Source organism: Falco peregrinus, chromosome 4 (genome assembly GCF_023634155.1).
Source record: "Falco peregrinus isolate bFalPer1 chromosome 4, bFalPer1.pri, whole genome shotgun sequence".
Taxonomy (NCBI): Eukaryota; Metazoa; Chordata; class Aves; order Falconiformes; family Falconidae; genus Falco; species Falco peregrinus.
Window position 1 is genome coordinate 7,177,352 of NC_073724.1, and position 27,287 is coordinate 7,204,638.

The 27,287-nt window shown below is 38.6% G+C and overlaps 1 protein-coding gene across 2 annotated transcripts in view; it reads left to right on the forward strand.

The window, feature by feature from the left end:
• The window catches only part of EPHA6 (EPH receptor A6), a 513,074-nt gene that overhangs the window by 245,021 nt on the left and 240,766 nt on the right, over nucleotides 1-27,287 (forward strand). The window lies entirely within an intron of this gene.

Below are 27,287 nucleotides of genomic sequence, written 5' to 3' on the forward strand. Positions count from 1 at the left end.
TGGGGAATAGTTTGTGCAACCAAAGCTTGGCAATGTCAAGGCTTCTGGTCTCCATTTCTCAGGAAACCCATGCTAAATCTGGAGTCAGTCATGTGTTGCCAGATTTTCTTCAGTTTCATATTCTGTTTCATCAGGTTTTATACTAATGCCCCTGTTCTCTTGCTCTTAAGTGATGATGCAGCTCACAGTGCTGATCTGTGAGTGGTATGGCAGGCTAAACCGAGCAATCACCAATCTTGTAGCTAATTGTAGTTCAGGAAAATTTCCCAGATGGGAGACTTTCCTCAACAGTAATATTTTCTTTTTACCATATACTTTGCTCATTTTGGTTTTATACTGGGAATACAGAACCTCAATCCATTTGATTGAGACAGAAACACTGAAATTCTGATTCCTTCCTCTGATGCAGTTCATACAGCAAATTCACCTTCTGAGCTGCTAAAAGCTGTTATAAGTTACTTCGATCCTCCGTCATCCCCTTGGAGCTCAAATTGTTCACAGCCTGGGATCCACAGCCGTTCTTCGGGACAGCTGGTAGGAAAACAGGCAGGTTTTTACAGATTTGTTACATCTTTTTTTTTTTCCAAAACATCCATTTTCTGCAACTAGCATTTTCCAGAGAAAAACTATTTTGGTGATAAATTGCTGATCTGCTCTAAATGCCACCAGCAATAGAGGTCACTCTATCAGTTTGGCAGTCTATAGCTATGGCCCTCTGACTCTCACAAGCATTCATTTATGTGAATTGAATTAATGAGAAAACAAGTACATCCTAATGGTTCTAATGCCCCAAGCAGGGAAAAAGACAAGAATAATGCCAGTGATACAGTTTGGGTAGCTGCTAAGAGCATGGCATATTTACACTGTGAAATCTCTACCTGTTTGGCAATACACTCTTTCCACTGAGAACAAAAGCTGGGAGCTGCACAGCGAGGGCTGTTGTGGCATGAGATATCTCAGGGAGAACCTGATCCTTAGTTAGAACTTGCGTTAATTTTACTTATAACAAGAATAGAATCTGTTATTTTCTCCTAAAGATAATTTGGCTTGTCAAAGAGGAGCATGAAATATGGCAAAATTGTTTTAATCACTAATATTAGTACAAGGAAAAGAAAGGGAGCAGATCTGTTGGTTTTTATCCTTTTTAATTACAAGAGCTTTTTTCGAACAGGTCACGCTTCACTTTAGAATTTTATTTTAAGCAAGCTGCCACACTGAAAATATTTAATATTTTAAATCATGTGATTTTCTCATTTGATAGTGTTACCAGTTTGGCAGCAGAGCTTATCAAAATCCTGTCTCCTCAGCACTGTGAATTTGTTCACATTCTAAAACTTCAGGTTTTATTAAATTAACAAATCAATAGCTAAAAGGATCAATGGATTCAGTAGCAGCTGGTTTAATCTCAGCAGAAATGGACTGCTGCCAAATTCCATGTTGCTGTTTAAATTGATTCAGCCAGACATCTTTTGCTCAAAAAGTCAATTGTGGTGAAAGAAAAGCATTTTGTTTAAAAATATTTATGAAATTGGTGGTCCTTTGTGCATGTGTGTGCATGGACACACATGTGCGCATACACACACTACCACCATTTTTTAAGTGACCCGAGGACACAAAAATTGCTTTATTCAAGGCACCATCCTAGCACCTTCTGACAGGTCTTTTTTTCCAAAGCTGGCACTGCTGTTTATAAAAATGAAAAAGTATTTAAGTTTTTCCTGTTAATGTGTTAGTTTTCTGCTCTACATGTCAAAGCATTTAATACTGCTTTCTATTTTCTCAGTCGTTCAGTGTATACATACAATACAGATAATTTTCCTTTTTGTCACTGAATGCCAAATGAAAGATAGCTAAGTACATAGTCGGTATTTTGCAATCCTTATCGCACACCATTAGACGCTAATGTACTATAATAATGATCTTGATAATTGCTATCTCAGCTCACAGCACACCTGTGACTTGGATGATACATTTTCAATCTTTTCCTTTCATATTATTTCGTATTACCTAATGAAAATTCTGCTATTAATGTTGAATGGTGAACATGTAAAGTACCATATGTAAAAATGTGATTTAGATGGGCATGAAATATTAAAAGTTCCACTATTTGATGAGGCTAGTCTTTGGAGAAAGGGATAATATAAATGTTCTTTGAACTTTGAAGATAGAGGAGTGGACTTGGTCACTTTGTCCAGAACCAAAAGTTTTCTACATTTATTTTCTTTTTTTTGATGTTAGTGAATTGTTTACAGTGGATTTAAAATGTCATAGGTTGTAGAACTTCTTTATCCTCTGGGATAATATTTCACAGCTGAATAGGTTTTGCTGTCTTAAAAAGTTTTTCTTATGATCTGGACCACATTTTTTCCTTTGTTTTTCTTTTTTTCACTTTGTACTGTTACTCCACTGACCTATCACCCACCTTATCCTCAGTGATTACCTCGCCTGTGTGTTTATATGCTGTACGTATTTATACAGCGTTTTCCTCTTCTTCTGGAGTTTGCTGCTTAGCCAAGCTCCTCATATTTAGCTGTTTTAATCTTTTGTTAGTTTCTGCAGCACAACACATTCTCCTTATTGTCCTTAAGTTCTTTCTGGGAAAGGGGTTCTCGGAAATGCAGATATTATTGCAGATAATCACAACTGTCCATCAAAGTTCCTTGCTCAGTGTTGCAACTGTGTACTTATCTATTGATCTTGTCAAAACCTTTAGTTATAAACTCAAGCTTTTTTTTCCCTGTGATTTCTCATACTTTCATTTAGTGTCATTGTTTTTTGCCACTTAACAGCAATTGCCTTCAGAATGTTTGTTTCCTAGTTGTTTTTCTTAGATACATTAGGTTGGATTGACCTACTCATATTTGGCATCATGAGATGCTCACCTGAACTGCTTGGCTTTTACTGAAACCTGAGAGAAATTATTTGTGGTATCATTCAGCTAGGGGAATCTTCTGTAAAAACATCAGTATGTTTAAGTGAGAGGAGGAAGGTTGAGAAATTAAAAATGCTTGGAAGGCTACATGTTAATTTTTTTCATGTATGTGTATTTCAAATGTAATGGGTTCACAGGCAGTCCGTGTTGTGCATCATTCTAAAACATGATAGAAGACAGGAGTATCTCCCCATCCTTCCATCTCCTCTTAGTGGTCTGATTGGCTTGGAGTCCTGTTTACTCACTGAGCACATCTGGCATTTATTCAATGAAATTAAAGTTTGTTAACCTTTCTTCCTTATTTACCTAATTTTGCTTCAACTGCTTCTACTGTTGGCATGCCAGTTGGACAAGTTGCGTGTTTTTTTCCTTCCCGAAAGGGGAAGGTGACACAGATGATATCTCACACCCTCTCTATGATTTAGAAAGAATCTTTTTCTCCAAAAACAAAGCTGTCACATGGTGGTCGGTTTCCATTCCAGCCTATCCTTATTTCTCCCCAAAACAAGTCTGTTGGATCTGAAGTGCCAGGGATGAGAGAAAAAACACACAGTGACCTTGTTATTAGCGTGTCATATGTGCACAGTCTGAGTCCTCACAGGATTCAAAGTATTTCAGCCTGTTTCCTATTGAGCCTCCTTAGATTTGAGATTTTCCTGTCAGGAGTTTTCCTTTCTTATTTCTGGGTGCTTTCTAAAATCAGTTTTTCCTTTGCTGTCTTATCCCTACTTTTGCTGTCTCCCAAGGCTCAGTCTGTCGCTGAGATCATAAAAATCTGCATGGGGAAGGCATCACTCCTGCCATGGCATGACCCAGAGATTTCTCTTTTAGAGGGAGTACTGTACTATCAAGTTCAGGTCATCAAAAACGCCAGGACAGAGAATAAAGTCATTCTCCATCCATATGGCTGTTCCCAGGGTCTCATCCCTCTACTATTCCCCTTTTATTCTTCTGAGAATATATTTCCTATTGCTCAGAAATCCTTCAACAAAGAAAAAGATCACAAAAAGATTAGCAAGGAAGTACTTATGTCAGTGCTGGCCATCTGACCCTGCAGGAGGGAATTCAGGGAACAGTCCTCCTGTTACTTACCTTCCTTTCTGTGTAACCACAGGCCTCTTTCTAGAGTCATAGCTGGCCTCAGAGGGAAGAGATCTCAGATTTTTTTTTTCTTTTTACCTCTGTGCTTATATAATTTTCCCCAAATATTTCCAATCATGTGGTAGCAAAGAAGGAGGTTTTTTTGGCTCCTTTTCAATTGCCTGTCTCATTCTTGGGAAATTGTCTGGTCTCTACTTGTTTCTGTTCTCCATAGCCAAAAAAGCAGCCATCTGTTTCTCCGCTGTCCAGGTATTTTGAGCATTTCCTTGATTTTAAATCAAATATCAGAATCGCCTCAAAAACATGTCTGTATTTTGATAAGCATTATAAGGCAAACTAGTACCTTGACCCAATTCAGGTAACGGCAGAGAATAAAGCACAATTGTTGGGCTAACCCTGGACACGTACCAGGCCGCTGCCTAGCACAAAGCTAGTTCCTGAAGGGTTGCCCAAAGGTGTTGGATTTCTCCTGGTTCACATCTGAACTCCTTTTCCTGTTCCTCATCCTCTCTGATTTCGGCAGTAGCAAGTTAAACAAGCTCAGTGCTTGGAGTGTGCCAGAGCTGGGCCCTGTGAGATGGAAGGGTTAAGACATATGTCCTTTATTTTTCCTGCTGCTGTATGTCAGGCTGTGGTGTATTTTGGGTGTGACATTTCGCACCTCACTTCAGACCACCTTTGCCTGAAGATACATCTCGTAGCTCACATTGAACAGCGTGGGCTCAGAAAACCTCTGTTCCACCTAGTGACAAGCCAGCAGATGTCAGAGACTTACTGTTGAGCGAGTCAGGTTGATGGAGTGTATCCACACTTTTAAAGAGTATGAAAGCATCCTGAAACCCCTGGAAATCTCACAGGCTTCCCAGGGAGAAAGAAGACTGCCTTTCCATGACGGTCCTACAACCTTTTGTGATAGATCTCAGAGGTCTCAGAAACATGACTAAGAGCTCCAACACTTTGGGAATTTTGACTAACTTCTAAGTGTCTTTCTAAATGACGTGCTGAAAAATAAAGATTTTCTTCTCTTTTCTGTTTCACTCCTTCATTTTTTTGGACAAGTTGTCATGGTAACATACTACCTGAGACCAGGCTGGACTGTGGCCACTGATACTATAGAAAAGCCATGACTCAGTTTACACCTACACTACTACCTCGCCCAATCTTCCTATCCCTTTTCAGCAACCACTTCCCTTTGGCAGAATAACTCTGCTCTTCTGGCTCTAGATGTTTTCAAAAAGGTTCTTTTTTTTTTATCAAATGAAAGAGATCTTACGATGATTATTTTCTCATACTGTTGGGAACGCAAGATTGACACTTGTCTTGAGAAAGCCGAATGCCTATATGTGCAGGATCATGATGATGACAGTAGTTGCAACACCATCATTTCAGAAGTGGCCTGGCTTGCACATAGTCATTTTGTGATTACAGCTTTTTCATAGAAAGAGTTCAAATATGCTTTAGGCTATTAACATTTTCAGAACGTATTCACACCCCTTTCACCAAGGCTTTTGCGGATTAAATGGGATAGATCTCTTCCCATGCTTTGACAAGTAACTGCTGGGTGGCTTGCAGCTCTGTGGAAAGCAGGTAAAGTTCTGTTTAATCTGCTTTCAGTTTTCAGTTCCCTGTCAGTAATTTGACCTCAGAATACAGTCGTTGAAATTCACCAGAATTTGGGGTTAGGGATGCCCACAGTGTGAATGTGCATCCTGAAGTGCCTCCACTGACTAATGGGTTGTATTTCCTTCCTTGATTCCTTCCACAACAAGCTAACCCTGTTCTGGGAAGAGGCCGAGCATGGTGTGTTTCCTTCACCTCATTGTTCAAATTGTCATTACCAGCACCTAGTAATTCTCTTCACTCACCCCAATCCATCACAATATTTCAGTGGGATAGAGAGTGGCAGGCAATAAAATGTCTCCTGGAATATAAATCAGCTCCTAATTTGTTTTCGTCTAAATCATTATTTCTTCTGCAATGGTCTTCTCCCAGGTGTTTTAGGCTTGTCACTCAGTTGTTGCAGGCACTTGTTTTCCTTTTCCAGGTTGTGGTATGTCTGGACCTGGCAGTAACAAAGTGAAACACCTAGCAGCTGTAATGCCATGTTAAACCCGACCAAAATGCAAAGCTTGTCACAGTTAAAATCTAAAACACAAACTGCGTTACCAGAAGGGCAAAGTGTTCTGTACTGGGATCTAGTTCAGTTCCCTGGATGTTGATGAACGAGTGCTCTAAGCTTCCTGATCACTGCTGGAAAATTAGTTGCTGTGAGACCTTGACTGACAGGGTACGGATGGCTGTGCTTTCTGTGTCACAGCAGAGTATTTTGGAACAGCAACAAGAACTTGTGTGCTTCAGTGCTGCCTGTACCTGCATTACAGCTATTTGCCTCTTAGATGTGCTTTCTGTGTTACTTCTGCTGGAAGTTACATTTACTATTTGCTCATATCCCGGAGGCTGGCAGAACAAACTCATGGCTGATTGCTTTCCAGGTAATCAGCTTGTCCAAGAGGGACTGGTTAGTTCTGCTTCATTTGTGAGCAGGTCTCAGAAGAGACTTTCTTACATCACGAGAGCACTCGGCAATCCACCAATGCTCATGCACTGAATTCAGTCATAAGGAGTTCTGTAATACCACTGGCTATCTAATTATCAGATTGCAATGGACAAAACTGTACTGTAGTGCTTGAAAAATAAACAAAAATAAAAACACTGCATTATGTAATAATAAAAAAAATGTAAAAACATTAGTATCTGGCATACAGTGCATGAAAATAAAATAAATTAGGCTAGCTGCTAATTTACCATAGCAAATTTAGGTTGGCTGTTTTCTTAGCAGAGCCCCGTTAATATTCTGTGCCAGTGCTCACATGAAGTGCCCAGGTCTCTGCCTGTACTGACAACACCAAATTATCTCTTTTCTTTTGACTGTGTCCACTGTCCTTTGCTACAGAAGGTTCCTCCTCCCTGACCATGAATGCCTTAACCACAGGATGCATCTTCAGCCAGTTCACAATAAACTCACAGTAATTTACTAGATTAGTGAAAATAATTCCTAATTTATGTTAGCAGGTTTCAAAATCATGGCAAAACTAAGGGTTAGGGTTAGCTAAAGGTTACAGCTTATATATTATTATATATTTATCATTATTATTGACATTTATTATTCCATATATACTGCATCACCATGTGAACAGGCCTCCTCTGCAGTTCAGCAGCTGGGCATATTAACGTACAACTAAGTGTTCCCAGGAATGGTCTCACACAAAGGAAATGCTGGCAGTTGCCAGGGGTTTTCTCCAGTTAGAAGTAGTAATGAATTCTGTTTCTTTCTGTTCTGTCCCCTCTATTCTGAGAAAAGTCTGCAGTCAGTAAAAGGCTGCATTTTTCCTGTAACACCTTTTTGCCTTTGAAACCCAAGAGAAACCATCAGTCATTTGTTCAGGTCGGTTCTATTTCCCTGTGCTTTGCTTGAACTTAATGTGGCAGAAGTAGAGCAAAAAGTAACTCCATGTCCCTTGAATTATTTTAGTGGACTGAGAGGAGCGAAAGTAAGATAGAAGCTATGGCACATTGCATCTGAAATAGCGTTCCGGTTATTGGAGCATATTAAATAGTGGCCACTGCACTACTGACGTTGAACCTGGTGGTACACTTGCCAGATTTGCCCCACCACTAGGAGGATGCTATTACCCGCCAGCAATAGCCATTTTCATTCCGTGTTTCTGGTTAATGCATAAAAGGCCTGCCTAGCATATGGCAATTCAGCAGTTTAGCTAAAATCACTCACTTCAGCCGCGAGTGGTTTGGTATTAAGTAATAAATGATGTATATCATAAAATATAATATTTATTAAAACAAAATAATAATTAAGAAGCAACAGCCCACTCCTATAAGACTGATCATCAGCTTTCCATCGTTGTTTTGGATGTGTGGGCCTCATATTTTTTATTTAAACAATGTGCCAACCGCAGGCTGTGCTAAAATGCATAACCATCCGTCGCAACAGCTTGTCTGGCTGGCTATGCATAAATTGCAGTAATGCCAGCTGCTTTCTCACTCCACTGTGTATCAAACGCCTCACCTTTGCTTCTGTGTTTTATACAAAAGATGATAGATAGATGATACTGTTAGTGGTCATTGAAATATTTTTGCAGGCAAACAGACATCCCTGCCTTGGGGATTGTCTTGGGTGTTTCAGAGTCTTATCTATGCAGGATAATAGAAGAAAAAGTCTCTCTTCATCATTTTATGGTGACTTTAGAAATCTGGGCAAGCTCGCATGTGTAGACTCAAGAAGCCATGAAGGGATTACCGTTGTTTATGGTGTGAAGATTGTTCCTACTTTGTAGCTGTTTTTGAAAATCAAGCTACTTTTCAAATTCTAGCCCTTTGCTACCAGCTATTAGAATGGATAATCCAAGAATCTTGATGGTTCGTCACATCTGCCTCAGCAGCAGTGGTGCAGTGTCTCCCCAGCCTGCCTCCTGGGCTCCTTGACGCTTACCGAAGAGGGTGGAAAAAGCACCGTTTACGTCTTTCACCTCTCTCAAGTATATTAGCTGGCTAAGTTGCATTGTCCTGAACAGTGTTCTCATCTTCAATGGCTACAGTACTGTGCTGTGTCAAAGCGAGCTCTTAGAAATTCAGACAAGGTTTCTTCCTGCTTGCTGGAGGTGAGTTATGACTGCTACTCGTCAGGACTCAGGGACAATATCTCTGTCTTTCCCCAGTGTCCAAATGTCAATGCACCTGATGAGCATTAGCATCAAGGATAGGAAGGTGCTTGCAGCCATAGGGTGCTATCAGCAAGCCTCAAACTCCAGTTTTTCACAAGCACCACAGGAGTCTTTCCCTCTGCCTTGCTGCAATAGCTATAGCTGGTAGGGCCTCTTTTCTAAAAGCTCTTGCAAAAATCTGTTCTTTCTGAATTGAGAATTGGAATTTAAAGTTCCTCCTGGCTTTGACCAGACGATCTGGAAGTGGTTCTGATTTTGGAGTTCTTGTGGGCTCCTCCTTAAAGCATGCAATTTAGGTTTTCAACCAACCCATTGGGAAACCTTTCAAAATACAGCCCCTGCTTCAGCCTGCTGGGGCAGGCTGCTGAAAGCAGTGCCAGCAAGGCGGGTGAGAGAGTACAAGAGGGAACACAAATGTTGCTGAGGTGGCTTACCTGGCATGACCAGTATGAACCTTTGATATTTACATTAATGTTTACAATTCATTATTTCCTAACCTCCTGCTCAGCCCTTCAGTGGAAAGGCTGACATTGCAATGTGGAAGCTGATATTGCTGGGTTTGATTAGATTATAGGGAAAGGGGAGTTTTCATCTTCCCACACCTCTTGCCAATTAAGATTAAGAGTCTTATAGTTGATTCAAATCTCATTATTCCAACAACAGTGTTAAGATTGCATGAACTTAAGTTTTGCATTAGAAAGGAGTCTATAAAGAAGAAGCTATAATATTATGGATGAAATTTTGAAGATTTAATTGGGATCATAAAGGAGATACTAGAAGCATTATGAAGTCTAACACTTTATTTACCACCGAACAGAGGTTGCTTCCAGTTTTATATTTCAGTAATATTAAAACGTAGTAACACACAGACATCCCCTTTCTGTTGGCTTTTCTTCTGTTCTTGTGCTTCTTGATTGCTGTGTTAAGTCCTTTTTCTGTCTGTATTCAAAGAGGGTCTGAGTTCATTGTTTTCTTTCAAATATTATCAAAAGTGACTGGGAATCTAACTGACAGGCCTCTTTGTGTAGTGTTTGTACGCCTTGAAAGCTTAGCTGTGCTATATAAATGAGACTGAGTAGGATCCATTCTGCAAGTGCAGTATTTATAATATATGGTGGAAGAAAGCAGGAGGAGGATGGAGAAGGCTTGTGATTAATTCCTATTTGTTTTAAGTATTATAGATTTGTAGTGTGAGCTGATACCAAGCATAATATCAGAGATGTTATATATGTTTTCCCAGACCAATACAACCTGCAAATGAAATTACCTCTAACCCCGGTCTCGTGCTTTTCTTAATCAGACTGCCAGTCAAGTTCCTGTATGCCTACTATGATAGATTTGAAATGTGTACATGCAAATTTATAACTGAGATGAGACTGCTCATGTTAATTTCCATTTTTGACCTAAGCTATTGCTTCCTTTGACCCCCTAAAACATTTCTCATTTTAAGAATTACAAATCTAATATGAAAAGGTGGATTGTTATTTACTAGCCTTAGGTAATATAAGAGAATCTTCTCATTTTAATTAATGTTTATGTTTCATAACAAAAAAAGTTCTTGTATCACAAAAATGGCATTATGTATCACCAAATGGAAATATCTCCACTTTGGTTTTTTGTTTCTCTGAGTTTTCAAATGAGCTTTATTTCAGAAAACTTACACAAATTGTGAGGAGCAGAAAAAATCCTTATCTGTGTTATGTGTAGCATGATGAAGACTCCAGGCTCACGCAGAGCTCCAGATACTGTAAGATGCAAATGCAGCTTGTGCTGGTCTAATTTATACTTCCCAGGGAACAAAGCACTTATCCTCTTTTGACTTCCATAGCACCTAAGATGCACACATGCTGTCAATGAGTAATCATATAACTATATTTTTTTGTATCAAACTACAGAGAACAGCTGCTGTTTTGTGGAACGTTTTCACATTGCGAACTGAGAATCCTAGCCTTAAACAGCACTGGTAGTAACTCACACTAACATAGAATACAGCTAGAAGAAACTGAAAAGAAAGACAGAAAAGGCACAACATTGTATTTTGAAATAAAGCAACAGGAAAACTTTTTTTTTTTAATTCCCAATTACAATGAATGGTTTTATTAGTGTGTATTCATTTAAAAAAAAAAAAAATCAGTAGAGAAAATATATAGGGTATAATGCCCCAATACCCATAATCCCAGAGTGAGTAGAAGAAAGCAGATTCTGGAATAATTGCAGAAGGAAAGGCCAGGAAAACCAGTCTGGGAGGCGAGTAAGATCATCATGGTCAAGAAAAATCTCAGTTTCGTAGAATGAAACCAGGAAGGAAGAGAATTAAACAAGTGATCCATGGTGTCACCCTAAAATACATGATATTTGAAGTAGTTCTGGAAATTGCTAAGCAAAGCTAAAATGTATCTATTATGCAGCAATACAGAGTAGATGATCATAGTGATAGTTACCAATGACTGTGATAGTGCAATTAAAATAACTAACTTATAACTGAAATACTCTCTAAATGCTATGCCAAAAGGGTGACAAATACTTATATATTTTTTCTAAAATCAAACATTATATTACATGTACATATTTGTGATTTTATATGTTAATTGAAAATGTAGATGGCAGGTGTAAGTTACAGAATTGTGGCTGTTTCTTAACAGGGCCAGCTGTTTGTCCCTCTCAAGTTTTCTATCCAAAAATAAGTCTATTAAATAAAAACAGTGTCATATGAAAGAGATATGCCAAATCGTACAGTCTATTGTTACTCTTTTGATAAATACAGATCACCATGTTTTACAGTTCAAAATACTGAACAACGACAGCAGCAGTATCTCGTTTACTATCAGAGTTGTAGACCCTGACCTTTTTCTCCCAGTCATTTTGTTCACAGTATGATAAACGTGAATATAAGTGGGGGAAAAAAAGTGAAAATTGACCACATACAAGCAATCTGCCATACCCAACTGCGAAGTAAATGTAGTGTTAACTGCTCTAAGGCTAAGGCACAACCAGGGTCTGCAGTTCAGTGAGTGAGTGATCGCTCTCTTACTTCCTATCGTATGTCTACAGCCCCGTTTGAGCAGCAGATATTTATGAACTTCAAAACTAACTGTCCTGCACACCTCTTAATGAGGACTTAAACTTCGCTAGAATTAAATTCACAATCTAATGAGAAATGGGGATGCCACATCAGTAATTCTCAGTGTTGGAGACAGTGTAATCCTAATTTTTAATTTAGTTTTCTTTTCATTTAGGGATTATTCCAGATATATCTGATAATTTGTTAAACATTTAAAAATCTATGTATAAAATTTGTTACCATTATCTTTAAAATGTATGATTGCCCTAAAATGTTACCAACACATATGCATATTACAAAATTTAAACATTTTGTTTCCAGAATTAAACCTGACCGTCATGTGGATTTACATATCTAAATATAGCAGGATACCATATTTACACAATCCTACTTGACTGGTGCTGCTAACTTAAAAAAAAGAACGCTTAAGCTAAACAATCTGCAGTTAAAAGGTCAATTTTATGCCAAATATCTGTCTGATTTTATGTTTGCAGTGGTGGAGTAGATCAAAGTGGACAAAAAAGTAAATTCAGTTGTAGGCTGACCTGTTGGTGCTGGTTACTGTTCTGTGGTGCGTAGCTCCTCATTTAACTAGCTACAGCCCTACCTGGCCTGTGACTGGTGAGGCCTTTGCACCTGTACTCAGGATAATTAGCTGGTTGACTTTGTCTCTGCTACAAGGCTGCTAGAAGACCTTTAACAAGTCACATTGACCTCTCTAAGCATAGAAGTCTTTGGTTGGGATTTTTTAAGGGTGAGGACAATGATTTTTACTTCCTTTGGAAAGTACTTAACACTGTAGTGTGCATCCAACGTAGCTGAAAACTAGAAATATGCTACTCTGGGAAACATTCAGGTTTTATGCAGAATTAATATGTTTGTATAGTAATACTTACCTTTGTTCTTATGCTCAAATTTCTCTATCCGTACCAGAAGTCTTATTGAAAGAAGCATTTTTCACATCAACCTGGTTGTTTGAGAATTCATATGAAATTCATGGTTTACCTCTTTGAGATTCCCATGAAATATCTTAGTACATTCAGTAGAAGTACTGAACTCTGATACTTGTCATCAAGCATGTGAAATATTCTAGACACAAGGATTGAAGGTATAGCCCACATAACTACTTCGGTGAAACAAAAATTAGAAACCCTGTTCTGCCAAAAGGCACCTTCCTGTTTTATTAAAATGGGGTTGGATTTGCATCACCAAAGGATTTAGTTATGCCTGTTGTATAAGACCAGTAGAGGAATATTTGAGGCAATACTGAGAGCTTTCCCTTGGCTTACTAAGGCATTGGCTATATATTGAAATTCTTATAAATCCAAATGCAGCAGTGGTGATGGGATTGGAGAAGATGGAAATGTTTGGTTATAAAATAAAAAAATTACAAGAATGTTGATCTCAAGACTACTGAGCAATTTGCCTGCTGACTTCTTGAACGTAAGTTTGTATTTTGTTGTTTCTCCTGTTGTTACTGTTCATCTGTCTACACAATCTCCACTACTCTCTGCTATTGCATGTAACACTACTAACAATCTGTAAATTTTAACCTATGCTTTGTGCAAACATAAAACTTTAAAGTATGTTTGTTTGGGTTTTTTTAAAAATGACTGTTCCTAACAAAAGAGTTTAGTATTGTTTGCTTACCTGTCATTCATTGGTAGGACACGGTTGCAGTTCTTACATAAACCCGAGGCTTCACTTAAACATTGCTTTTTGCTGTTCTGTAGTCAGTTTACCTGCTGTAGAGAAAGCAACATGCAATACATACAGTGGGGATAGTCATATGTAAATGCAATTCAGTAATTATAATTTGAGGCCAAGTACTGCAAGTAGTTCTACAGATATGCTGAGGAAAGGGAAAGGAAGAGGAAAGCTTAAATGGACTACCTAGAGAATTTTCTGTGTTGCTTCCACAGCAAAATTGGCTGGAAATAAAAGACAGGAAAACTGATTGTTGTTGGGGTGAGCAATAGATGAATGTAGTTGCTCTTACCCTGATCATTAGCTGTAATTAAGGAACAGTTTTCTGAAAGATTGACAGGGATATTTGGTAACACAAAAATAAAGACCTTTTGTATTAAAACCAATGGCAGTATGGCCAATGAAGTTTCTGAGAGCAGAATCTATCATTCATTACATGTACCTGTATTTTATAGGCAGACAACACTTGTGTAGTAAATAAATAAAAATAAAAAAACCAAATCACAACCAGAGACAAAATGCAACCTACAGTTCTTTTAATTTAAAATATCACCTGCTTATACTACATATGGACATAAAATGGACATTTAAATGGATGGGGAAATTCTGTAGTATAATGTATGGACTGCAAGTTCTTGAGCTTTATTAAAGTCATTTTACATGATACATTAACAGCCACATTGGTGGTCAGTATTTGAATATTGTGTATGTTGCTGACATGCAATGTGACTTTATTCAGAAGTACCACATTGTGTTACTCCATGTCTTACACTAATGATAGAATAGAATAAAATTACATAATATTTAGTACGGTAATGTAGAAGAATAAAAGATGTATTTGAAATATTTTTTAATAACCAAGCACATTATTGTGCTTGGAAGCACTCAGAGATAATACAAAAGAAAAAGGGATTTGGTTTCCACAGAAGCATGAGCGCTTCATTTTCAGTGTTACTAAATGTGGCAAATCAGAGCTGAAATAGTTTGGGTGTCACTAATGATGTTTGGTGTGTCTGAAAATGAAGCTTGTGAGTTTTTCTACAAGCACGTCAAAAAGGATTCTGTTTTAAAGATCAAATGCATGATTTTATAAGAATATTTCAGCATTTTTTGCATCAGAAATTGCATACCTGTACAATTACCTTTTTCTGGGCATTTATATATTCAGCATGATTACATGAACTTTGCTTGTGTGCCTGAACTCCTGACCTGTACGTACAAATAAAACAGGGGCTTAAATAAATTGCGCATACAAATCCATACTTGAATGTGCCATCTTGGCAACCATAATTAAAAATGTAAGCATAATTTTAAGCCAGTCCTTTTAAAAATTGGATTATATGAAGTACCTCTTAAAGTGGGTTAGACAGTATTCTCATTGCTATGATTTCTTGCTAATTATAATCATGTAAAAGAGACAGTTACACAGAGAAGGAAAAAAAAAAAAGAATGGCAAAGCTTTAGCTGATCCATTATAAAAGCAATTGGTCTTGTGAAAGTTGTGAACCCAAAAAATGAGCATTGAGATCTTAAATCAATAAAAACTACAGTCTTACAATAAGGCTGTAACAAGAAATGATACCCTTGTAAATAGTGACTGCACTATTCTTCAGATTTTTATTGTTAATAACTGCCTGTAAGAATATTACATTCCTTCAAGGTATGCCTTCTCTAGAAAGCTGTACTACAGTTTTGTAATAAAGTAGTAAGTCATGTCAGGGAAAGCTTTCAGTGTACACCTTGAATGTGTTCAGAGGCATGAAGCGAAGTGTCATTAATTATTTGACAAGTGTGCTGGTAACTTACTATTCTTACACGAAAAATCAGTCTGACATAATGCCAGCCAACAAATGTCTGCAACAGCTAGCAGGCTGAAAGTTTTGGTATTTGTCAAAAGTTGAAGCCTTACAGCTTCAGAAAAATTGCTTCCAGAAAAAGCACCTGCAAAACAAATGAAATAATTGCTAGCATGGGAATTAATTAACCCAAGCTAGCAGACTAATTTGTTATGGACAGAGAAAAGTGCATCTGCAGATTCAAATGGTCTGTTCTTGCACACAGAACAGAGAAATCCATGATGAACTACTTAACAGGCATGCAGAGTTGAAAACAGAAAGCTTTCTCATACTAGGGGAAGGAAGACAGAAGAAAAAATATCAGGAAGGATAAGACAGAAATATCGCTTTATAGTATCAGTAGAAAGGACAGAGAAGAAGAATCATATGTATATGGTAGCATTTGATAAAGATATCATAAGGTGGACAAATTACTTTCTATACGTCATCAATTTTTGTACATATATCTAGTAAGAAAACGTTTCAAATTTTCTGGTAGGAATATATCTGGTAGGAAGCACTCAATCTTTCTAACAGGAGGAGGTATTTTTCTAGCATTTAGTTATGCTCAGATTGAGAGATATGATTTTATAAGTGTTATAACAACTTTCAGAGAGCTTTTTTTTAACATTCCAATAGAGAAAAATCTTTTTGGAAACCATCACTGCATTGGCCACTACCTGAACATATTTATGATACTGGGAAAAACGTTACAAGCAATGTAACAGATACTTAACTTGAACTAGACAGCAAAGTTAGCCCTGCAGTTCTGAATTGGGAGATCCATCTTTTTACAATTACTGTGACAACAGAAGGAAAAAAAGAAGAAGAGGTGGCCATAGCTTAAATGGGCTTGATTAAATTCAGCCCCTATGCTAACACCAGCATTGCAGAGCAATCATATGCTATGGGTTTGCATTCATTTTGATCATGAGGTACACAAAGGAGCACCTCCTCATAGAAATGCTGCTTTCACTTTTATGATATAAAGATAACTAATGTGCAAAAAGAATTAACCACAAAATGGATCTGATTTCTGCAGCCCATTTTTTCCTCTTGCAGAAAGAAATACTTGATACAGTCTAATGCCTGTTTGCAGTCTTCTGATAAAGTAGGAATCATCAGCTGGACATCAGAATGTAAATGATCCTGTGAAAACAGAAGCCTTCATGGCCTTCCAAGTTGGACACTAATTCCTCTTGAAATGGTATGGAGAAATTCCAGCAAACACAGGTTCCTTCCACAGTTACAATAAATAATATTTCTTACTGCTGTTTTTCAGACTTCTCTTTTGTACTGTTCACTGCAGTGCTGAGGAACTTATCGCACTCCTGCCTTATCCCTCCCCTCAAAAAGCCCTTCCAGCTACAACTGTAGCCTAACCACTATTTCCACTTTTCTTTATGAAAAGAAATGTGATACGCTGAACAGCTCCCAGCAATGTTAAATAAACGACTCCTTATGTGCATTATGATACGGTGTCCTTGGTCTAACGGATTTTCTTGATTTCCATATTGCTTTAGTCTGAGGACTACAGCAACAACAGTTTCCTTCTTTCATTTTTGGAAGTGATAAAGAAACCTACAGAAGAATCTGTCCTCCTCAGAAATGCAAGGAGGGATGTGCCACTGCAACATGCATGTCATAGAAGTAAACACGCTCCACTTGCTTTATAGAGCGCAAAATCTTCCATTTGGCCTTGGCTTGTGCATCAACCGCAAAGTAAACATATTAAACAGAAGTTATTAAAATTTACCTGGAGATTCAAGGATTCTCTCCACTATTCTGACGTGTGCCAGTGAGCTTTCCTGACTAGTGCTGGCTACTGAGGTATGCTCCCCCTTTTTGGTCCTTTGTGTTGCGAGTTCCCAAATAAATCAGGGCAGCTGAGCAGAGGAATACTTCTTTTACCCCAGAGATACCCTGCAGCAAAGATGCCGGGGTGCTGACTATTACAGCTGATTATCTAGTATTTCAGTTTTCAGGATTTGCAGAGGTGCAGAATACTCGTTGGCCTTGCCATTGTTCCAGGTCACTCAGATACCAGCTTTATACTGGACAGGATTGAAGGAACAAAGAAAGTATTTTCTTAAAAATAAAGCTTCGTAATAATGGAACAATGGTTTTAAAATTAAGAGGTTTTACAGCTGCTGTGGACAGATTTTGGGAATTACTGGCTTCTGCCATTTACTCCAGCACTGCATTGCCCTGAATTGTTCTCAGGGTTACATTTCCCCTGCTTTTGTAGTTAAAGGTGGTTACTGGCGATGCTAGAGATGGCTGCTTTGAGGTGCAATATTTTCCTTCCATTCTTTTCCTGCAGAGCTTCCTGATCTCAGGAGTATGTACTATTATATTGCAGGAAATTACTTCCCTTCTCTTTCACTGCTGTCAGGTTCCTTGATTACCATTTCTGTTGTGTGCCTTAATTAGCCTGACTGATTTCTTTTGTTCACTATCTTCCTAAAACACAGTGATATTCCTTTAAAAATTATGCAGTGTAGAAAATAGTATTTATACAATCTCTTTAAAGATTAATGTCTAATTGTGGATTTTCTATGGGGTCTATCCATAAAATATCAACAGCAATAAAGACTAATTTGGATACAGAGGAGTGCATTTGAGTATGCATAGTTCTAACCTCCAAAAATTTGTTAGATTTCAGGGATCCCCACAACAGAGTCAGCAGCACAAAGCAGGGAAAAATAGTTGCTTGCCCCCTCAGGGAGGTGCATCCCGTTGTTTTCATCTCTCTCTTCCATCACTAATATATAGTACCTCAGCCTTCCAGCCATTTTTGTCAGTCACCATTTCTGTGAAACATCTTGACTCTTTGTTCTTCCCAATTCCACAAATATAACCGCGGTGTATTTTAAATCTGTGGCTAACAGCCTGCCTATATATTATTGGTGCTTTGCACATCATTGAGACACTTCAAGACAGTGTGCCAGGTGAGGACCTTCCAGCATCGGTGTCTCTGCTAGAAACTGCTAACAGAGATCAGCAATAACTGTGTGAAACAGGCTAGATTCTGCCTTTGCCACCCTTACCAATTAACAAGAAATCTTTATGGCCACACAGAGTAAACTTACAGTACATTTAGGCACATAGGTTTTCATTGCATGGAGGAATTCGAGATTATCGCCCCTGTAGTGAACCAGCTTTGGTGGTCCTGCTTGAAACTTTTGAGCCAAAGTTTGCAAAGGTCTTGTGTACGTGTTTTTTAATGCTGGTACCTGGTGACAATGGCAGTAACGCAGCGCTGCAGTACTGTGGTAGCACAGTCTCTGTGCAGTTTAAAACTGGAGTCTTCTCATTCCAATAGCTTCTGGGGGTTGTCTAGGCAGCCTTTTTATTGACTCAGATGCCAGAAATAAATATGTTTCTCTCAAATCACTAACACATCTTCACTAGTCAGTGGATAATCACTAATTTCTTCCAGACATACCTAAGTGGCATGAAAGCTGCTTTTGTTTTGGTTTTTAACCTGAGTTTATTTTTCACTGTTGGGGCTTACACGGGCATACAAAAAAGGACCTGACAAAATGAAACTGTACAGCCATCTCTGGGTCCCCCTTTAGAAAGGTGTATCTAAGCTAAACACACACACAGAACAAGTTGCAGTAAGTTGCAGTATAGCGACTTTGTCTAAAAAATTAACTGTATTAACTCATCAGTACAGTTTATAAAATGTGTTTAATGAGTAATTTTAAAAGTTTGCAGACCCGCTGTAAAGCAGTGCAGCCTGTATTATGAATACCTTTTATTTTTATGGCTATGGTTTAGATGTGTAGTTTCAGTCCTTTGTTCAGTGTTTGTTTCAGTGAAATGAGCTGCTTTTCAGCTGCTTATAATTTTGCCAGTTTTGTGTTCATTCAAGCTGAAACATCCTTACCTGCCATCAACCTGTTGTAGCAGTAAATTTCATTTAGTATATAAAAATAATTCCACTAGTGCTAAGAATTAAATGAAAGAAAAAAAGTTTTGTCAGTATTGAAAAATGGTTTTTCCATTTTCCATCTCTTTCTTTGCGTAGTACTTACATATTTAGAATCATTATTAATTTCTAGTCTATATGAAAGTGTTTAGGATGCTCTTTTTTTTTGAAAATATAAAAATGAATCCTTAGTCAAGATCTTTTAAAGACAAGGTTAACAATATATAATGTACACCTACAGGAGAAATCTGTAAATAATGTGACAATTGCAATGGGTAGGCAACCTATGAAAGTATCCTGCTTGTGATTAACAAAAAAAAAGAGCAGCAGGTACATGTATTATTACTACATTGTCACTTGCCTCCATCTTGCCTGTAAGTTAAGGGGAAGCTAGAATATAGAGAGTCTTCCTGCCAGATCATTGAAAATCCTTCTATAACTAGGCAACGATAGTCTCCAGCAGCAATATTAAAAGCAGCTTAAGTCACTGGGCAATTATTACTCCATATGTGAAAAGCGAAATTTAATAAGATAGCTTGTTTTCACGCTGCAAAGCAATTTGAGTCACCTCTGTTGCAAACAATATGTCTCTCTTTGTTGTTATCAGAAGTCTTTAGCTGCCAACTTAAAAGTCTTTGAAAGTAGTTGACAAAGTACCTTAAGACGTGCAGAATACTATTCACCTGTGCTGTGTAGTACAGACCCCAGCTCTTTGATGATCTATTGAATTTTATCTAGTATGACAGGCAGTGATAAAATTAATATAATTGACTGTTCTCCTTGTCTGTGTGAATTTTTTGGATAAACCACAAATTCTTTAAAAACGTGGTGTGTGACCCGAATCATTGCTCAAGTTACTGTATTTCAACTAATGTTTTATAGAGAGAAAAACTGCACTGATATGAACTGAAAATACTGTTTGAAACATACCAATTATCTTCTGTCATTTGTTCTAATCAATTCAATAAACAACCTCAATAGCACATTGAAATACGAGAATGAGAAAATAAATCACTGGGGGGAAAAAGGAATTATCACAAAGAGAAAGATAAATTAATGAAATTTACCTATCTTCATTATATAGTATGTTTGAGGAAGCAGCCTTATACCTGCAACTTTTTCTTTCTTCTCCCTTGTTCCTCTGTAAAGTCAAGGGTGTGCATAGGGCTCTTCTTTGTCTTCACCTCAAAGAACAGAAATATAAGAGAGCAGAAGATACTGGCAAGAGAAGAGATTGACTGGAGCGTACAAACACAGATGCATTTAAGCGTATGCCGAAGCACATGGAAATATAATCCATCAATTTTATTACAAACAAAAAAGGAAAAACAGTTTATTGTCCCCAAAAGTTGGGTCATTTTGTCACTAAGTTTCCTAGGGGTTCCTGTTTTCCCCTTCTTACCATCTGTAGGAACTGAACCAAACTAGAGCCTTGCTTTCTTGATACACCATGTCTTTTATTCTTCTGGTTTCAACTAACCAGCATGTTCCATAATTCATAATCTGTCACAGCCAGTCTTTCTGCAATGGGTCCTTTGTGATGCCTCATGTTTCTTGCAACTCCTTCTGCACAGTCTCACTGCTGGTTTGAACATGACCCAAAATGATTCCACTCTCTTTTCTCACAGTTATGACCTAAATAAAACAAGGATCGTGACAAAAGAAAAGACATGAAATTATTTAATCAGCTAGTACTCACAATCAAAGGTTGTCCTCATAGCTTCATTGTCCAGGTCCTGTAATATCCTAATCTTGACTTTGTGATCATATACTGCCTTTTGTAATATAAAAAGTGCATCTTCTGTTACATTCTTTTCTCTTGTTCTTTTCTATACACTTATTTGATTTGTTCTTTTCTATACACTTTTACTAAAATATAAATTGTTTAAAATAATATTATAGTTCCTTGTTTCTGAACAGTGGTAGATTAGAAGAGACCTTATTGGACTGCCCTTTTTATAGTGATCAGGCACCAGAGGGGTAAGAGAACTTTAAAACTGGAATAATTATATATTGACAGAATATAACAAATATGAAAGATGTCAGTCTCATAGTGCATTAGTGAGTTTCGGTAAGCAATTTCAAAAAATGTATGAGGTGGAAAAGCATAGCAAATTATGTGTTTCAGAAAGATTAAAACACCTCTTCCACAGCTACTGATGGTTGCCATTCATTGTAAATGACAACAGAGTGTTCTGTATTTTAATTTGATCGATGAGTCCTCAGCAAGCCATAAAAATCCTATTTGCATGAGAAATACCTTCCCACACACAGACCAACAGTGTCAGACATGCCTAAAAGTTGCTCCAAAGTTTCCTGTGGCCTCCCCTTACTTCAGCTGCCTTTAGAACAGTCGATTCAGATGTTGTAAAACTGAAACAGCTGAGAACTGGAATTGGCTTATTTCTTTCCCAGTGACACACTCCCACAGAGGAGTGAAAATGCTCCTTTTTTCTTTTTTTTTTTTTTTTTAAAGCAACGAGGTTTATGACCACTAAGATGACCACCATGTTTGCATTTTCTGGATTTTGTGTCTTAACATTATAAACCCTGCAGGCTGAGGAAGAAATTAATGGCCATAACAGCCTCAAGCAGTAAAGACTCTTCTGCAAGAGAGCCCGCAACTCCATGTTGTAGTAATTGGGCCGAGACCTTATTTACTGCACTGGGAGATTCAAAAGATCTTTAAAAATCCTGTCCCCTCCATCAGGAGATGAAACCGTGGCTCCTGGCTGTGTGAATCCCACCAGAGAGCAGGCCCGCGGCCGCCAGCCCTCACACAGGCCACCCCCAGCTGCCCTCCTGCCGTTGGATGTGTGCCTGGTTTGCCGGCTGGATCTCACTGCAGTATGGCGCTCTCTGCACTTCCTAGGTTATATATCCAGCTATTTGAGGTGGTCAGGGCGCCAGCAGCGATGGAGGCGGTGGGCAGGGCCTGTCCCACCACCACGGGCCTTTGGTGGCGGGCTGGGGCGCGGTGTTGGCCCGCGGGTGGCTGGGAGGGCCTGAGGCTGGGCAGGGCTGTGCCATGGCGGAGTCATGGACCTGGCAGGGACCGAGCCCTCAGCCAAAAGCAGCTACTGACCTGCGGAATCAGACTCCCCAATTTTATCAGATTGTAAAGTAGGTATGTTTATTCAGCGCTGGGCAGCACTGGGGGTAGTCCCACCAAAGCCGTGTGTGCCAGGGGCAACAACCTGCCTCAATTTATACAATCAAATGTCCATATACATAAGGTTTCCAAATACAGCTATACATATTCATGACCTGTCTCCTCTTAATATTAAAATTAGTTCTGAGAAGTCATTTCCATAAGTCCCTCCCCACTGCCCTTGCCTGATGCCTCTTAGGGGTGGTTGTGGGGGTGGTGGGGATGAAGGCTTGGTAGTCTCCCTTGCTCTGAACTTTTTACCTTCTCTTTTTGCGCCAACTCAGTTGTTCCTTGGTCTTTATCCAAACTATAGAGTTGGTTTTAGCTAGTTCTCATCATAAACTGTCCCTCGGGGAGGGGGGGGACTGTAGACTCCTTGCTTCAGTTAATTTGCACAATCGTTAGTAAAACAAAGCATTAACAACAACAATCTAGGTAATAGAGCTACTAAAATTTCTTTAACCCCTTCTCTCACTACCACAGTCAGTGGGTGTAGAGGAATGGAGGCAGTGGGTTGATCAGCACTGATAACTGCAGATGTGGCCTTGCCTCAGCACAGTGGGTTGATTGGCATGGGTGATGTGCAGCTGTAGCTCGTTCCTGCTAAGTGGTTAAATAGCCCTGAGGCTTGAGGGAGAGGGGCTTAGATGGAGGAGGAGCAGTGTGGCCTGGCCTCTGGAGGAAGGAGGTACAGCACAGACAGTAGAACCTGACTGATGGTAAAGCCTTGTTGCAGCCTATTAGTTTGATTGTGCCGCAACAAGCTGGGGGGCCTCAGCACTGCTCTGGTAGGGTGGCTTTCCCCATGGTCCCAGCTGGATGGGGCCACACTCAGCTCTGCTGCCTCTGAGCCCCCTGCCAAAGCCCTGCAGGGGGGTGCGCTGGGGGCCCTTGGGGTGCTGACGGCCATAGGCAGACCGTGCAGCTGGGCATGGGGAAGCGTGGCTTCCCACAGCATCTTGCACCACAGGCTTAGCTGTTGGCAACAGCTAAGGTCATATCACATTTGAGACAGTAACTATACAGTGCACTTCAAAAGTTTTTCCGCTTCAGTAGCTCTGCATATAACGCCAATGAGGCTAAACCGTGTTGCAGCTCCTTGATTAAATGCCTCCTTCCACTCCCTGCCCAGGCTGGGAGGCTGGCAAGCAACGAACCGCTTGCTTTTAAGAGTTCACCGCTGCTTTGCATAGCGTTAAATTTCTCTTCAGATGCACCTATGCATAATACAAGCAAAACTAAATGCCATATATTAATCATTGAATAAGGAAAATAGTATTAATTAAAAAGTCTCTAGAGTTTAAAAACCTTGTAGCCAAATCCTGATACAGCTGTAGTAAAGCATGTTTATAGATGGTGTTATCTTTTGTGAAGCAAATTAACTTATCAGTGCTTCTCTGCCTGATCCCTGGTATTTCATTGGAGAAAACTTTAGTGTCTTTGAATTGTTCATTCAGATACCCTGCTAATTACTTAACAATTAAGACAATATATTATCTTCCCCCAGGCTTTACAAAAGTCACATATCATACAGTTTGTATAATTAGTAACTCACAAAGTCACTTTTGTTAGATAATGTTAGGGAAAATAAAATGCCTGCCAGTGATTTGGAAGGTAGAAAAAAATACTCTGGTAACAATGATAAAAACTTCAGAGTTTTGAATAGTCATCTTTAGAAGCTTTTTCAGACAGTAGCTTTTCATAGTTAAAATTTTAGTTTGCACTAACTTATGCACAAATAATTTGTGAAAACAATAGATGCAATAACTATTAGCTAAGTGAAGAAAATGTTGTGAGAAACACTGAAAATACTGATTCATCAACCCATACAAAATGAAACTTTCTGCATACATAAACATCTGGAACAAACCTTTAACTTACTTGTCATATATTTACATAGGGTGCAATTTTGCACTGGAAAGATGACCTTTTTTCCTTCTCCAAATACAAAACCACAACCCATTTATAATTAAAAGTTACTGAGTTTCTGATTTGCCCATCAAGCAATTTGTGTACTAAGTAATTTTGTGTGGCTGAAACCACCACAGGAGAATAAACATTGGAAAAAATAGGAAGCTAGGCAAAATCTGAGGAACTTGGTTAATGTTAAGCATGTAAGTAAGCCTATTGATTAATCCCTTTACAAGTCATATCCTAATCCTTATTTTAGATAGCATGTGACTTTAGAACTCTTGAAGTTGAATATGTCTAATGCTTGATATCACAACCTGCAGTCACACACAGTGATTTACATGCATTAATGCAATCTGAGCTCTCATATCAGAACATTTGCTAACCCCAGTTTACAAAATATTATTTATATATCAGAAATTACAATGGAATGCATATACTGTTGCCTCCTTTGTGCAAATTTGCTGTAAATTTCAATTGGAATTGCTGTGAGCTACAGTTGATTTACAGTGGTCTAATAGAGTCTTCAGCTACCTGAATACACCTAAGACCAAAGGAACAGAGATTTCTTTTCTTTTCTTCAGAGGCAGACGTATGTCTGAAGTCATAGCAATCGAGACACTTCCTAAATGAGCTTTTATAAACCAGGGTAATAACTGTAGTGCTTGCAGATTTTCTGTGGAAAATGGTAGCTTTAGCAATTGTTTTTGTTAATTGTGCTACTGAAACGCAGTATCTGTTAGCAGAGTCTAAGCTTAGATATGTAGGGCAGCTGAAGTACTGTATTTCATACTTGTGCTACGTATTTATTGATTTTGATAAAGTAACAGTTTATTTTCTTTCACGTTGAATGTTGGCAATCAGCAGTGAGTTATCCAGAGGTGAGTTATCCCAAGCTTGTGACCATTTAGGGGTTTTCAGCTTGTGTTGTTTTAGCTTATATATAAATGGCTGGGGTTTTATTTGAAAGTATCGAATAATCATGGTTGTGTGATTATACATTTGGATGGGGAGTGGGTTATCAATACCTTTGTAAACTCATCCATAGGAGAGCTTCCCTGAGTGTCTTCCTCTGTTTCAGAATTTGTGGTGCATACCTGGATTAAAGGCTAAACATATTTGGGTTGGCTTCAAAAGAAGTAAAATGGTCATCCATTCCCCCCTCCCCCCCCCCCCCCCCCCATCTTTTCCATGAGCATATATGTGCTTTCTTTTGAGACATACTATATCAAACCCATAGTTGCTTTAAATACATTACAACATACCATTTCAGAATAAAACATTTACTATTTAAAACTGGAAATTAATCTCCTCCTTGAGTTTTAGTTTGGAATAGTGAATTGCTTGAAGTTTAAACAAAATATTTCTCTTGAAAGAGAATGCTATGTTTCTTTTGATCCAAAGTGGTTTGTCATTTTGGGGGATAGAAGAGAAGACAGAATGATTTCAGAACTGACAACCATGAATTTCAGAAGTAATAAAGATTTTAAAGAGCACATATTTTGCTTTGACTGAAACTAACTTGAAATTGCCAACTTTTTCATCACAAACTTCTTCATATTACACCACGTGTATGAAAGGTGGCTACTAAAAGCAAGAATTTAGTAGTCATCCTTAGATAAGAATCCGGGCATGAGAAAAGGAAAAAGAAGCAGGCAAGTGTAACACCCTTCCCCAATTTTGCTTTACCTGGTCTCTTCCAACCTTCCATCAACCTAAGAGGAGTCAGTGCCTACAGCCTATATCTACAATGCTGCTGTCTTCCATGCACCAAACCTGCTGTCTCCAATCAGTAGAAAATTACCACTCACTATAATCACAGTTGTATCAGACCAGTAGCCTTCTTTCAAGGGAAAAATTCCTGCTGTTCCCACCCCTCTTATCTCTAACACCAGAAATACTTTGGTTTTTTTCCTGGTCAGTGACAGCAAGGCAGGATTCCTCCCTAATGTCTATTCAGCAAAGTCAGAAGCACATACTGGGAGGAGAACTGCTGAAATTGTTGGGTCAAAATTAAGCTCTTTAAAATTACATTTGAAAAATTGGCTCTTGGATTCTGATAGGCAATCAACTGTTACCTTTTCCAGTCCCATTTTTCACTCTTTTTCCTTCAGCTACTAGTGAAACTGTTTTTATATCATGTGAGTCTTTTGGAATCAGAAGCAAAAATGATCTGTGTATATGTTGTCTAGGAGTTAATACTTTTCAGTAATTAACTTAATATGAACTTTCAGTGAATCCATAAAATGCGTACTTTTGCGTACTTTTTAAAGAACAGCTCATTTTAATATTCTTATTTGGTCTTACTACAAGAGAAGGAAGCACTGCCTAGTTCCTCTAGCAATGTAAAGAAAATAGTCTTGAATATGTCAAAATGATAAAAAGCCACATGATAATTATAGCAACGGTTTCCATCGTACTGCTAGAGCAGTTAGAAGGAGTATGAGTTTGTACGGTCTGTACATGTTTGAGTTGCTCTTTCATTTGTTTCAGTTCTGTTTTCAGATTGGGAAGCCTGAAGACAGTAACTGCAATACATGCTGGCATACGTAAATGTGGTAACGGCAGGAGAAAGAAAGAAATCTCTGTTTATACATGTGTGCTGAAGTCTGAGGATGGTTTTAAAATAATATTTCAGAATGCAAACCTGGCAGGTTTATGATAGGGTTTATTTTGAAGAATTGTTTCTGCTTTAAAGGCTAACAAAAGGCAGGTAAGGTGGTGCTGTGGCTAATGACAGGGACCTTTGCTCTAAGTAACTGAGGATGCAGCGAGCTCTGAGCACCACAGCATCCCCCATCCCTACAGCAGCTACTGTCCAGGTTGTTTCCTGCCACAATTAAGAGTAGCCTCCAGCTTGCAGTAGTTCACGCTAGAGGGTATTGGCATCTCCTCCCTGCGCCTGAAGGTGGT